Here is a 14661-nt window from a genome sequence, read left to right on the forward strand (position 1 = left end):
CTCCTATTATTAAAAACTCCAAGGAGTCAGTTTCTTCGGCTGCCAACTACAGACCTATTGCTAACATAACACTTTTTCTTAAATTAATGGAAAGACTGGTTAACATTGATTTCATGAAATATTTAGAGAAGTTCAGCATTCTACACGACTCCCAGTCTGGTTTTCGCACAAATTACAATACGGAAACAGTCTTAGCTTCGCTGACTGATTACCTTTTCCATTTGTTTTCCCTGGGAAAAAGCGCACTGGTACTTCAGTTCGACTTGAGCAATGCCTTTGACCTTGTTGACCATGACATTCTGCTTAGATGCCTCAATTCTATTGGCATTTCTGGATAGGTACTAAACTGCTTTATGGGCTTCTTAAAAAACTGCATTTACCAGGTTCACAGTGAAGAAACCATCTCTCAGTCTTGGTGTAATCCCTTGGAGTTCCACAAGGCTCCCCTCTCTCCCCTTCACTTTTCAATGTCTACATGGCATTATTGAGACATATGCTATCTGAAATTTAAATCGTATATATACGCAGATGACATTACAATTATCATTCCCATAACCTCACTGACGCAAGAGACAGAATAACTCACCTCATCTGTCCACACTAAGGTAGAACAATGGACTATGCAATTTAAATTAAAACTGAACTCAGAAAAAACCAAGATTTTCTTAGCAAGTCCTAATTACAAGATCATGAATAACTCTTTGAGATTAAATGGGTTAGATTACCCAATTAATTCTACTATCAAAATCCTTGGAGTCATCCTGGACCAATGCTTGACTTTTGAAGATCATACTAATGCTCAGGTTAAAAAATGTTTTTTCACCTTATGGAAACTTCGTACCATTAAACACAGTCAACTTCTCCCCCATCCCATTTACTTTTCAAATTACTACATCAGTGTATTGCAAACTGTGTGCCGCTGCTCATAAGGCATGAAAAGAGGCTTCGGCACCTATGTCAGCTGCCTTGCACGTATCTGCCGGGACTCCTGCCTTCCTTGTCTCCGTGCCCCCGGACCAGCAACAGCAGCTCTGTGTGCTTTTAACTTAGGCACACAGCAGCTGCCACTAGCAATAGTTTAGCCCGGTTTCATCAGGCAGCCTCGGGGCCTTTGCTAGGCTGGCCCGCTTCGATGATGCGATGCGGGCCAGCCTAGCAAAGGCCCCGAGGCTGCCTGATGAAACCAGGCTAAACTATTGCTAGTGGCAGCTTTGTGCCAAAGTTAAAAGCATACAGTGAGTTGCCATTAGCAGTGACAGGAGAGGTATAGCTGGACAGGGAAGGGAGAAGGGGTACTGCTGAACATGGGGAGCAAGGAAGGGGAAGTAGTACTGCTAGACAGGGGGAGAGGAGGGAGGGGAGAAGAGGTACTGCTGGACAGGGGGAGGAGTACTGCTGGACAGGGGGGAGGTAAAAGGAAGGGAGAAAAGGTTCTGCTGGACCTGGCAGAAAAGGAGGGAAAGGAAAGGTGCTACACACTGGAGGGGAGGGTAAGATGGTGCATGGGGAGAGAACATGTTGGGTTGGGTGGTGGGAAGGAGGGATGCCACTTGAGGGAAGAGGCAAGGAAAGAGAGAGAAAGCATGCAGGAGGGAGAAAGTGTTGGACTCATTGGAAAGGGTGAGATGGATGGGGAGAACAGAAAGGAGGCAAGGATAAATGTTACACTCTGGGGAAGGGGGAGAGGGCAGAGAGTGAAAAGTTGGACTCATGGAGGGAGAGAGAGCGATGTTGGTTGGGGGAGGGAAGGAGGACCAGAGAAGCATACAGGAGGAAGAGAGAAAAAATGTTGGACTGGTGGAAAGGAGGGAGAAATGTTGGACTGGGAGGGGGGCCAGAAAGGAGGAAGGGAAGGGAGATGGATTGCAGGGGACAGAAAAGAGGAAGGGAAATAAAAATGTTACACTGGGTGGAAGAGAGTTGACTAAAGGAAGGGAGAGATACCAGACCAGGGAATAGAAGGGAAGGAGGGGAGTCTGGTAGCGCTATAGAAATAATAAAAGTAGTAGTAAAGAGAGATGCCAGATTATGGGAAGAAGAGGAGAGAGATGTCATTGGACTACTGGCGGGGGGGAAGGTTGGAAGGATAGAGATGTCAGACCTTGGAAATAGGGAGGAATTAGTAAAGGGGTGGGATCTGAGGAAGAGCTTAGGTGGGTCTAGGGTGGAGTTTGGGAAGTCTGTGGTTAGGGGTACTCAGTTGATATTTGTTAGACTTCCCTACTGGCATTTCAGGGCCTGTCTGGAAGGCCTCTGTACATGCGTGGATGGCAGCATGATGTCATCACGATGATGTCTGCGCACTTCTGGGTGTCTCTAGCCATGGCCACTACCTTTAGTGTGCCCTGGCTCGAAAAACTTTGAGAGACACTGTACTACATAATGCTTTCCCACACCTCAACACCACTCTCCCTTTTTTCCTCCCCTAGCACATTTTAATCATAAGATAATTACAATAAGGCGGTTTAAAGCAAAATGTCTCCCCTTTCTCTAGATATTGAACTTGTGGCAATCAGCAAATTTAAAGACATTGACTGCCACTGGCTGAAACTGACTAGGATATTCAGTGCTGGATCTAATCTGGTTATAGTAACAATCTACCCTCCAATTTTTGTAAATCAGATATATTGTATAACACCATTTTTGTAAGAACTTCAGAAGTGGCTCTAACGTGGAACATCATCTGTCCATGGGGTATCTGCAGCTAGCTTAATTTGTCTAAATTTTAATTTTAACATATTTCTATATTTGTTTCTTATGTTGAATTATTATACTAACTTTCTTACAGTCCCACTTAATTGTACTATAGAGCTTGCATTAGTATTTTTTGTTTAGCGCATGGTTAGCGCACGCTAATCTTTAGCGCGCGCTAAAAACGCTATCGCACCTTAGTAGTAAAAGGAGCCCTTAACTACAGCTACAAATCAAGTGGTAGGACTTCACCAGGGAGATTAATATCTTGAATCATTCTCAAAAAATGAGTAGTGACCTATAAATAGGAACTGACTTCCTTAGCTTTAGGTTTAAAAAAAAAACATCAACAAATTGAGCTTGTAGTTAGGGAGGAAAATAGATGTGTGGGTTAGAGGGATGTGGAGGACATAAAAATGGCACTTATTTAGATGTAAGCATACCTCTATCACCAGCTATTTGTACCACTTTTTTTGGTTGCTGAAGATTCTTCAATGGATTTTTTTAATAAAGGTTGATATGCCACTGTATCACTCAATTGACAATCTGTTTCTTGAATGTATTGGATTGACAATTGAACAATAATTGCTCCTCCTTTATCAGCATGCAAGATCATGAGATTCCTATTATCTTGCAATGCCTCCTATGCTGAATATTGAGCTTTAGAAATATTAAATCTGATTGAATCTGCCTCCATTTCCATTTCCACAAATTCCTTGACCATTAATTCTTGAAAAGTATAAATCACTGGGTCTGGTGCAACTAGTGGAACCGGGAATTTTGATAAGCGATTCATCAAATTAAAATAAAACTTGAAACTTGAAAATATCCGCAGTACTTGGGTTTATTGTTAAAAAAGCATAATTATAATTTGCTAATTAATTGGAACAAAACAATTCTTGTTTTGAAGAGATTGTAATATCTGGCTAGTATAAAAATTCAATCCAAGTTCTAAAAGAGACAAAATTTGAGCATCAGTCATTTTTACACTGGATAACTCTACCATTGACAATCTTGTGTGGCTCACACTCGGGTCATTGAACCCCTATCTTCCTTTTGTCAAACCCTACTTTCTAATATTTATGATACTTTACTCTGGTTTGTTGATCTAAAAAAGGTCTCTTATGGCGAGTTGTGCTGTTTGAAGTGTCACTGTCACCACTTAAATCTGAATCTCCCGAGGACTCCTCAAAAACATTCTATTTGGTAGTAGTAGATTTAACATCTTTATACATCCAAGGATAGACACAGTTGGTAGAATAATTAGCTTCATCCTGTTGATTTTAACTTTATGGATATCCTCCCTCAATTGCTGAATCCTATTTAGGATTTCAGTGTGTTGTTTACTATGTTCATCCATTGGGTGTGATTGTTGTAATAGGTTAGTTTTATTGGCAGTTTCTTCCCTTAAATCTTTTTCAATCTGTCCTGTTGTTTCAATAATTAAAAGCATAAAATCTCTACTACATTTTTTTAGAATAGTATTCCATTTAGAAATAAGCAGTATCAAACAAGAACATTTTAGGTACTCTATATACCCGCAGGCGTCTAGGGATATCTGGGTTTTTACATTTTGAGCCAGGGTGTCTGCATGCAATTTGGCTTGATAAACAGTCTACAATGAATGCTAAGAAGCTGGTAAAAAGGTTTCAGCTGAAGAATAGAACAAAGAAGTTCTCTGTAACAGAGTAAACATCTAACAGAACATAAATCTAGATTAAAGAACTGTACACCAATAGCACCATTAGTATCTCATTGGGAATCAGCTGGACATGCTATAATGGAATTCAAATGGTGAAATGTAGAAGAAATAATAGTAGGATGGGAGGGTAGCAATTTTAAGACTTTGCTTAACTAGAGCAGTGTTAGATCTTTGATTTACACACTCTTGAACTGCAAGGTTTAAATGCCAAATTGGATTGGATGTTTCTCATATGAAGTATATCTTTCAGTGACCAATGAATTATGGCATGTTGGAAGCTGACATCATAAGTTGGACTGATTTAAAAGCATCTTGGACACTGGGTAGCCTTTTTGCAATGTATAAGGCTGACAGTAGGATGATGTGTGACACTATACTTTAAGTACCACAATATTTTGAACTAAGTTTGGATTAATTTTATGCTTTGGAAGTGATTGATTCAATTTCAACTATGGTGTTTTTTGCTTTTAGAGGACCTTGCACTGACACAGTTGAAAAAGAGATTATGTACTTACCCTGGTAAGCTCTTTTCAAGTAGATAGGTGAGACATTCTAGACAGATGGGTTATTTGCCCATAGCTGCGTGCTGTAGAAGGAATCCACTCTGGATTTTTTTTCATTCTGCGTCTGCTAAACTTCACTGGGTTCTCTAGCTCCACCTACGTTTAATACCAAAGCACTGAGAGCCACCCAATACATGTGAAGTAGAGGCACCTGTAGCAACAAGCTTAAACAAACTGTTCTGCTCAAGAATTAACTCAACAGTAATGTTAACCACCAACACAGGCTTCAAAGGAGCTCAGAAATTACTCCCATATGAAACTAAAAAAAATTCTTCCCAGCTTCCAAGGGCTGACAGGCATCCAAGATTCAGCTAGGAGAAGAATAAACAGACTGAAACAGTAGGCAGACACAGGAAGGACTGGGCAGAGGTCTAGAATGTCTCACCTATCTATCTACTGGAAAAGAGCTTACCAGAGTAAGTACATAAAGCATAGTTACTTACCGTAATAGGTGTTATCCAGGGACAACAGGCAGATATTCTCACATGTGGGTGACCATCATCCACGGAGCCCACTTTAAGAACTTAAGAAAGTTCAAGAACTGCCCACACCACACATGCGTGAGTGCCTTCCCATCTGATGTAGGCTCATGGTACCTCAGTTATGTAAGCAAGCTAAGAAGCCAACCAGGGGAGGTGGGAGGGTTGTGAGAATATCTGCCTGCTGTCCCTGGATAGCACCTGTTATGGTATGTAACTGTGCTTTATCCCAGGACAAACAGGCAGCATATTTTCACATGTGGGACTCCTAAGCTTACCACAATGGGATGGAGGGAGAGTTGGCCATTAAGAAAATAAATTTAGCAAAACTGCTTGACTGAAGTGACCATCCCTTCTGGAATAAGATTCCAAACAGTAGTGAGATGTGAATGTATGAACTGAGGACCAAGTAGCAGCTTTACAGATTTCATCAATAGAAGTGGAACGTAAAAAAGCAACTGAAGCTGCCATAGCATGGACTTTGTGGACTGTGACATGACTCCCCAGTTGCAGCCTAGCCTGAGCATAACAGAAGGCAATACAAGCCACCAACCAGGTAGAAATAGTTCTTTTGGAAACAGGATGTCCAAACTTGTTAAGGATTGAAGGAGATGAAGAGTTGAGGAGATGCCCTATGTGGCTGAGTACGTGGTAAGTAATAGGCCAAAGCTCATTTAGAGTTCAAAGTATGAAGAGCCGTTTCTCCAGGATGAGAATGAGGCTTAGGAAAAAAAACAATGGAAGCACAATGGATTGATTGAGATGGAATTCAGTGACTACCTTTGGAAGGAACTTTGGATAAATGGGAAGCACCACTTTGTCATGATGAAACACTGTGAATGGTGGATCCACCACCAGTGCCTGAAGTTCACTTACTCTTCGATCAGATGTAAGAGAGATCAGAAAACCCACTTTCCAGGTGAGATATTAAAGATGAGCTGAGAAAATTGGTTCAAAAGGATGCTTCATTAGTCTAGCAAGAACCACTTTAAGGTCCCAAACTACTGGAGGTGGTTTGAGAAGAGACTTGACTTTGGAAAAGTCCTTCCATAAATCTGGCTACAAGAGGATGAGAAGTGTGAGGTTTTTCATCAACTGGTCTATGAAAAGCGTTGATAGCACTGAGGTGAACTCTAATTGAAGTGGTCTTGAGACCTGAATTGGATAAATGTAGAATGAAATCCAATATGAAAGATACAGAGGTGGATTTAGGATCATGATGATGAAGAGTACACCACATGGAAAACCGCTTCCATTTGTGTTGATAACACTGTTGCATAGACGGTTTTCTTGATGCTTCCAAAATGAGTCTGACAGGCTCGGAAAGATGAAGATCAGCTGATGTCAGCCAGAGAGGTACCAAGCTGTCAGGTGCAATGACTGAAGATTGGGATGCAGAAGAAATCTGTGACTTTGTGTGAGAAGAGATGGTCAAATCTAAAGATGGATTGTTTCCTTGATAATGAGTTGAAGTAGAAGGGAAAACCAGGGTTGTCTGGGCCACCGAGGAGCTATGAGAATCATGGTGGCCTCCTCCTTTCTGAGCTTGACAAGCATGAGGATGAGGGATTGGAGGAAACACATAGAGAAACTTCTGTATCCAATCCAGTAGAAAAGTATCCGCTTCTAGCTATTGGGGAGAGAACTGCCTGGAGCAAAACTGGAGCAGCTTGAGGGATGCAAACAAACTATGTGAGGAGTCCCCCCTGAGAGATGTGATGCAGAACTGAGCATCCACTCAGGTGGCTGAAGAAACCTGTTGAGTTTGTCTGCAAGATAATTCTTATCTCCTTGAATGTATATCGCTTTCAGGAATATGTTGTGAGCAATTGCCCAAGTCCAAATCTTTTGGGCCTCCTGACAAAGACAGAGAGAGCCCATGCTGCCTTGCTTGTTTATGTAATACATTGCAACTTGATTGTCCATGTGGATAAGAAGGACATAGTTGGTAACAATGTGGTGAAAAGCTTTTGAGAGCATTGTAGATTGCTCGGAGTTCCAACAGATTGATATGGCAAAGATGGTCCTGGGCAGACCAGTGAACTTTAGTGCGAAGACCATCCAGATGAGCTCCTCAAGTGTAGGTGGATGAGTCCGTTGTCAGAACCTACTGATGTGGAGGTGTGTGGAACAATAATCCTCTGGAAAGATTGGAAGAATTCATCACCACTGCAGAGATTGTCGAAGTGCAGGAGTGACCATAATGTCGAGAGTGACCATGAGTCGAGAGCTTGAGACCACTGAGATGCGAGAGTCCATTGAGGTGTCCTGAGATGAATGAGTAACATGAACCATGGAAGCCATGTGACCCAGTAATATCATAATTTTCCTGGCTGAGAGTGATGACAGGTTAGAAGTCCGAGCGCAAAGATGAACCAAATTTTCTAGTTTTTGCTGAGGGAGAAATGCTCTGAGATGAATGTATCTAGCAGAGCTCTGATAAATTGCAGAGTCTGAGAGGGTTGAAGTTGGGATTTGGGAAAATTGATTTTGAACCCAAACTGCTGAAGGAAGAGAATTGTTAGGCAAGTCGCTGAAATCACCCCTTTAGAGGTTGCATCTTGATCAGCCAATCGCCCAGATAGGAGATACCTGGAGACCCTGAATTCTCAATGTCCCTGCCACTACCACCAGGCACTTGGTGAATACTCTGGGAGAAGACGCAAGGCCAAAGGGCAGCACCTTGTATTGATAATGGCGCTGTGCCACCTGAAATCTGAGGAATTTCCTGCAGGTCAGAGTAACTGGAATGTGAGTATAAGCCTCTTTGAGATCTAGAGAGCATAGCCAGGGATATAAAGTTGCCCGGGACAACTTCCAAAACTTTTCCTTCTCTAGAAATCTGTCGAGGCCTCTGAGGTCTAAGATTGGACATAGACATCCCTTCTTCTTTGGGATGAGAACATACCAGGAGTAAAACTCCTGGTTCCTCTGTGCAGGTGGGACCTCCTCTATAGCATTGAGAAGGAGGGATTCTATCTCCCGAAGAAGAAGGGACAGCTGCTGAGGGTTGAAATAAGACTCTCTTGGCGGATGATCTAGAAACATATTGATGAAGTGAAGAGAGTATCCCTCTAAAATGACTTTTAGCACCCAGAGATCTGTGGTTATCGGTTACCAACAAGGATAACACAGCTGGAGCCGACATCTGATTGGTTGAGGAAGAGGCTGAGAAATAGGAACAGTGGCTATGCTCTCTAGAAGTCCGTCAAAAAGAATGAGCAGAGTTTTGAGGAGCTTCTGATTGAGATTTTTTAGGGCACTGTTGTTTTTTCTGCTGCAGTCTAAGAGGAGCACCTGGTTTCAAAGAAAAACACCTTTTTTTAAAATAAATTCTTTATTCAATTTTATAAAACACCTTTGATATGAAGAAGATTTAAAAGATTTATCAAGTATATCAAGTTTATCAAGTTTATTATGTAATTTGATTAATCGCCTATTCTACATTCTAGGCGATATACAATCAATAATGAATAAATAAAAACTTGGGGTAGTTATTACATAGGCAAATAAAATTACATAATTACAAAAACTTACAATCATGAAACATTAGGAAAACGATATTTAAAGGGTTACATTATGTATCAAATTTTATATTTCAGGATTACAACAATAGGGAGGGAATAAAAGCATAAATAAGAAAATAAAAGATTAAGAAAGATTATAAAGTTGTTTATTAACTAAGAACATCATTGAATATTAATTAAAAGCATCGTTGAATAAGAAACTTTTAAGCTTAGTCTTAAAATTAACTAAGTTCTTTTCTTCTCTTATATAAATAGGAAGATTATTCCAAGATTGTGGTGCGGTCACTGAAAAAATAGTAAGCCGTCTAGTGTTTATAACTTTCAATGATGGAATAGCCAATAGATGTTGAAGGCTTAGACTTGGATTTAACCAAAGCATCTCAATGTATCTCATGATCAGTAAGCTTTTGTGAGGCATTTTCAATAGAGTCACCAAACAATTCTTCCCCCAAGCAGGGAATGTTGGCTAATCTGTCCTGAAGATTGATATCCATATCTTAGACTCTTAGCCATGCGAGATGTCTCATTGCTACTGAAATAGATGAGGCTCTGAAAGATAACTAAAATGCATCATAATCCGATCTTGCCATATATTTTCTAGCTAGGGTTAAGGGTGCGAGATATATGATGAAATTCTTGTAAATGTTGTGGAGGAATTTATCTATCAAAAGAAGGCAATTTCTTAACAAGGTGCTTTACATAGCAGGAAATATAGAAATTGTAATTTAGAACCCTATTTGCAAACATGGAATTTTGGTCCAGGCGACGTCCACATTTGTCCTTAGTGTGCCCTCCATGGCCTGGTGGCACTGGGGCATAGAATCTCAATGGAGTAGATTTTTTTCAAAGTTGACTCTACCATAAGGGACTGGTGAAGCTATTTTGTCAAAACCCAGAGAAGAAATTATTTTATACTGTATAGAGAATCCAATTTTCTGGGTACCACTGTAATGGTTAGGGGCATTTCCCAGTTCTTGTGAAGAGTCTCTTTGAGAATACCATGCAAAGGTAGCCTGAGAAGTTCTTTAAGAGGCTCATCATAGTCTAAAGCCTCCAAGTATTCAGCACTGTAGGCAGAGTCAGTTTCTAGCTTAACTGGGAGCTCTTTGCCCAAATGCCAAATACATTTTGTAAAAAAGTAGGAGATTTAGCCCTTGGTGGAGACTTTTGTGGAGACTTTTCCCGAAGTAGTGTCATAAGCCTCCGTTGTAGACTCGGTTAAGTCCTCAGCTAAGTCAGACTGTAAATCAGTCATAAAAGAGCTTTCCTGGAGAAGTGCGTTGAGAGGATTGATGCTGACGTCGAGTTTGGTGTCGATCCGATGAAGAGGAGGATGAATGATGTGACACTCTTTTACTCTTAAAAGACCATGAAGGAGAGCAATGTTTTCTTTTTGAAGCTACTGAAGAGGAACGATGTTTACTGGATTTGGAGCGTTGAGATGCAGAGGAAGAATGACGATGCCTCAAACTGGAGCGGGGCATCGATGGAGAACTGGACCTACGATGATATGGTCTACGTTTAGGCGTGGAACATCGATGCCGTTCTGGAGAGCCAGTATCAGTACCACAGGACCTGGTGACCTTATGCTTAGACTGGACCATTACCAAGGAAGTCAATGTACTGTATACTTAAAAAAATTATAAAAACAGAAGAAATAATGTGTGAGTGGGAAGGCAATACAAAATTTTTTAAACAGCGTTCAAAAACACGATTTCTTAGCTCCACGGGAAACTATAAACTGAGGTACCGTGAGCCTACGCCAGGTGGGTAAGCACTCGCGCATGCGCAGTGCAGGTGGTTCTCAAATTTTCTTAAGTTCTTAAAGTGGCAATGTACTTTTAAACTGTCCGTACCGGGGCTCTGTGGATGATGTCACTCATATATATTTAATGCTGCCTGCTTGTCCTGGGATAATCTCTTTTTCTAGTGCAACAAAAGAGACATTCTAGACAGATGGGATGTAAATAAGCAGCCCTCAAAAAGCTAGGCCGGGCTTGCTGTGACAACCCTTAAGGCCGAGGACCAAAAGCAGAGTCCTGTCTTGCTGCCACATTCACTCTGTAGAACTTGGCAAATGTGTGAAAAGAAGACCACGTTACTGCCCTGCAAGTCTCCTTAGGGGAGACAAATCAATCTTCGACCCAAAAAGAAGCCACACTCCTGGTAGAATGTGCCAGAACCCTTGGATGTAGAATGTGCCAGAACCCTTGGATGGTCTGGGTCTGCTATCAGGCAGAGTCTTAGAGTGATAGTCTATCACAGAATCCATGAAGAAGTCCCAAACAAACAATAACTGCCCCTTAATAGGCAGTCTGGCCAAAGTAGCCTTGGAAGTTGAATCATCAGCCCACTGTTTGATTCAGAGCAGAGATGGAGTATGCCAACACCTTTGCCAAAACTCACAAAGGGTCATACAATGCATCGGCCATATAATCTGTCCCAGCCAAAAGAAGTTGAGGAGGGGAATTCATCACCTTGCTCTCCAGTGTGCGCAGTCGAGAGAGACAGGCGCGTGCAACAAAAGACGTTCCAAAGCAGCTTTGATGCCTAAAGCAGCTGTGTCAAAGAGTTTCCTGAGGACCACATCCACAAGGCGGTCCTGCATATCTTTTAACACTACACTACTCTCACTGGGAAGAGAAATGCGCTTAATCACTTGTGTCACCAAATAATCCACTCTGGGCTGACCCAAAAGTTGCTGAAACTCCTGTGCCAGAAGATACAAGCATGACATAGCTCTAGCAATTTTCAGAGCACCATCCAGAAAGTCAATCTGTTCCGAGACCAGAACGCTCATATCAGGGTGACAGGGAAAGATAGCAGACTGCAAGCATACACCACAAAGCCAGGAAGAAGAAAAGGAAGGAGCCAGTTGAGTGACTAAGTTCAGTTCCTGCAAAGACTCAGAAATAAGGTCCAGCAGAGCAGCAAACTTAAATAAGCGCAGGACAATAGGATCACCCCCAGGATCCAAGACCACAGAGGGATCTGCAGATCCAGCACACAGCCCCTGAGCTCCTGTTCCTGGAAGTGCTGTACCTGAAAACAAGGTATCAGTAAGCAAAACATCTGCATCAGGGTCCTCCAGATCAGAAATAGGCAGTATGAAAGCAGCAGTAGGTTGAGGTGAGGACATGCCTAAAGGCACAACACCACTAAGAGACGTCGCGGAGGTGGATTATGACTGCTCAGGGGGAGAACAAACAAAGCAAAAAACTGCAGACCTTGTACACGATGCAGGCAGGCTTTATTATGACAAGTAAATTTTAGGTTAAAAACCTTTTACCAGGTGGGTCCCTCACCTGGTAAAAGGTTTTTAACCTAAAATTTACTTGTCATAATAAAGCCTGCCTGCATCGTGTACAAGGTCTGCAGTTTTTTGCTTTGTTTGTTCTGGTTTGTTTTTCACTGCAGACAGTTGAACCTTGTTTTCCTCCTTGGATTTGGTTTTTTGCTTTGCTCAGGGGGAGAACACTTGTTCTAAAATTCAGACCACAAAAATTTTATAAATTTAGAAAAAGTATCTGACTCCTGGGGTATAGTTACCCTTAGATGACTTAAATTTGCGTTTCTTAGGCTGTGGAGGATCCGCAGCCAGGCAAATGGAACTATAAGCCATGCCAATCCCTGAAAGCAACAAAGGCCACCCCACTGGGTTAGCTGAGCATTTGGTCACCTGCTTCAGCAGGGAAGAGGCTACACTAAATGCTGTCGCCTCCCCCAGCTGTGTGACGGACACATGGTGCAAGGACACGCTAAAAGCACTAAATTTGAGCCCAAGGACTCCATTTAAGCAGGTTTCTAGGCAAAATTTGCAGTTTGGAAGAAGCAAGGAGCTTTAGAAAAAAAGATTGCTATAAATCCAAGATGGCCCCCATAAAATATTTGCACCAAAATCTCAATATTTTTCACTCTTCCCAAACTCCTAAAATGGCGATTTTTAGGATTTTTCAGGAGGGGAAACACAGGGGAACATGCAGAAACACTCAAAACCCCACTTTTCCAAACTCTCCCGATTCATTCTACAGGCTGACAGCCAGTACTCGTTGTGACCTGACAGAAGATCTGTGCTGCAGCCTGCCTCAGTTCTCACATAATAGTTGGATGACAAATTTCATTGCCACAATGTTGGCAATTCTTCTGCAAATCAGCCAGTCAGACTCCTATGCCTGACTATACCTCTACCCCTGCTGAGCAATGGATGCGCACTGAGACAAGCAGAGGTGTGAAGATTCAGCCAGCACCCTGAAAGACCCTGCTGCTCAACCCCTGCTTAACAGTAAGGGAGACCATATGAAGGATGGCCCTGAACTCCATAGAAAACTATGCAGGCTGGCTAACAGGTACACAGTGGGATCGATATGTCAGTTACAGACCGAAGTCTGTGTATTTTCAAGCAGGCAGAGCTTTGAAATCGCTCCAAGCACCAGAATTCCTGAAAAAGGGACAAAATTACACCTAATAAAATAATAAAATGGGGAGAGCATAACAAACACTCCTGCAGGCATGCATGCAGAAGGAAAGAACTGTAGATGGAGCTAGAGAATCCAGTAAAGTACAGCAGAGGCAGAATGAAAAATCTGGAGTGGATTCTTTCTGTAGTACATGGTTATGGGGAAATAACCCATCTGTTTAGAATGTCTCACCTATTGTACTTGAAAAGCAAAAATATGCATATCGGCATTGTGTCTCAGCAAGCACATTTCTAAGACAAGTACCATTATATTGGACTATAGGAAAGAGTGTATAATACAGTGTGTCGCAAATTTTCCAGCCAGCAGTCACTAAAAGCAGTAACCCGGCCGGAAGGCACCCGGATATGTGCTGTCATCGACGCGCTGATGTCACCCGCATGTGTGATGCCATTGCATCGACGTACGCGCATGCGCGTAGGCCCATCTGGCTGCTTCAGTGGAGGGAGCTGAAAGGAGGGGAGGTACGGAGTGAGGAGGAGAGACGCAAGCGAGGAGGAGAGTCATTCACACCAGCTGCCTGCCTTCAGGACGTGCTTCTCGCTGCGAGAGGCATGTCCTGAAGGCAGGCAGCTGGCGTGGATGACTCTCCTCCTCACCAGTGTGTTTCGGCACACCTGAAATCTCAGGAGGCACACTGGTATAATAATTCAAAATAAAAAAAAAATGGAAATCTATTAAAATGTAGATCAATGAAGAAGCTAGCAGCAGATATTCAATGGATAGATAATGTCATATGTAAGAGATATTTCTGAAGATCTTACAAAAATAGTTTTATATATCTGATCTACAAACATTGAGGTCATTAGATAATTGTTACTATTACATTTAAGCACGACTTGTTATAAGGACTGTGTTCAAGAGATTTATCAAGTCTAATCTGGTGTCACAGCTCATTGCCAGAAGTTATCCATATTCTGCTTGATAGTTATACCACTGGCTGGATAAAGCTAGCATTTTTTTTGTTGACCTAATTTTATCCAGGCACTTACTTACCTGTTAAACTTAAAATTGCCACCAACTGGATAAGTCCTGACTTTGTCCTTACTCCACCCTGGCCTATCCCAGTACTAACAGCATTATGGAAGTCAGAGCACATACTCAAAGGACAATTAAGAGCCACAGAGTATATGCTTAGGGGCTGACAAGCCAATGGGATATAACTAGCATGAGCCTTCCCACCTGGTTAAATCCTTTTGATTATCTACCCTAGGTACCTCACAG

The 14661-nt window shown here is 42.0% G+C and overlaps 1 protein-coding gene across 32 annotated transcripts in view; it reads right to left on the reverse strand.

Annotated features, from left to right (window-relative positions):
• Positions 1 to 14661, reverse strand: part of FOXP2 (forkhead box P2) — a 979918-nt gene that overhangs the window by 177518 nt on the left and 787739 nt on the right. The window lies entirely within an intron of this gene.

Source organism: Geotrypetes seraphini, chromosome 9, assembly GCF_902459505.1.
Source record: "Geotrypetes seraphini chromosome 9, aGeoSer1.1, whole genome shotgun sequence".
In the NCBI taxonomy this organism is placed as follows: Eukaryota; Metazoa; Chordata; class Amphibia; order Gymnophiona; family Dermophiidae; genus Geotrypetes; species Geotrypetes seraphini.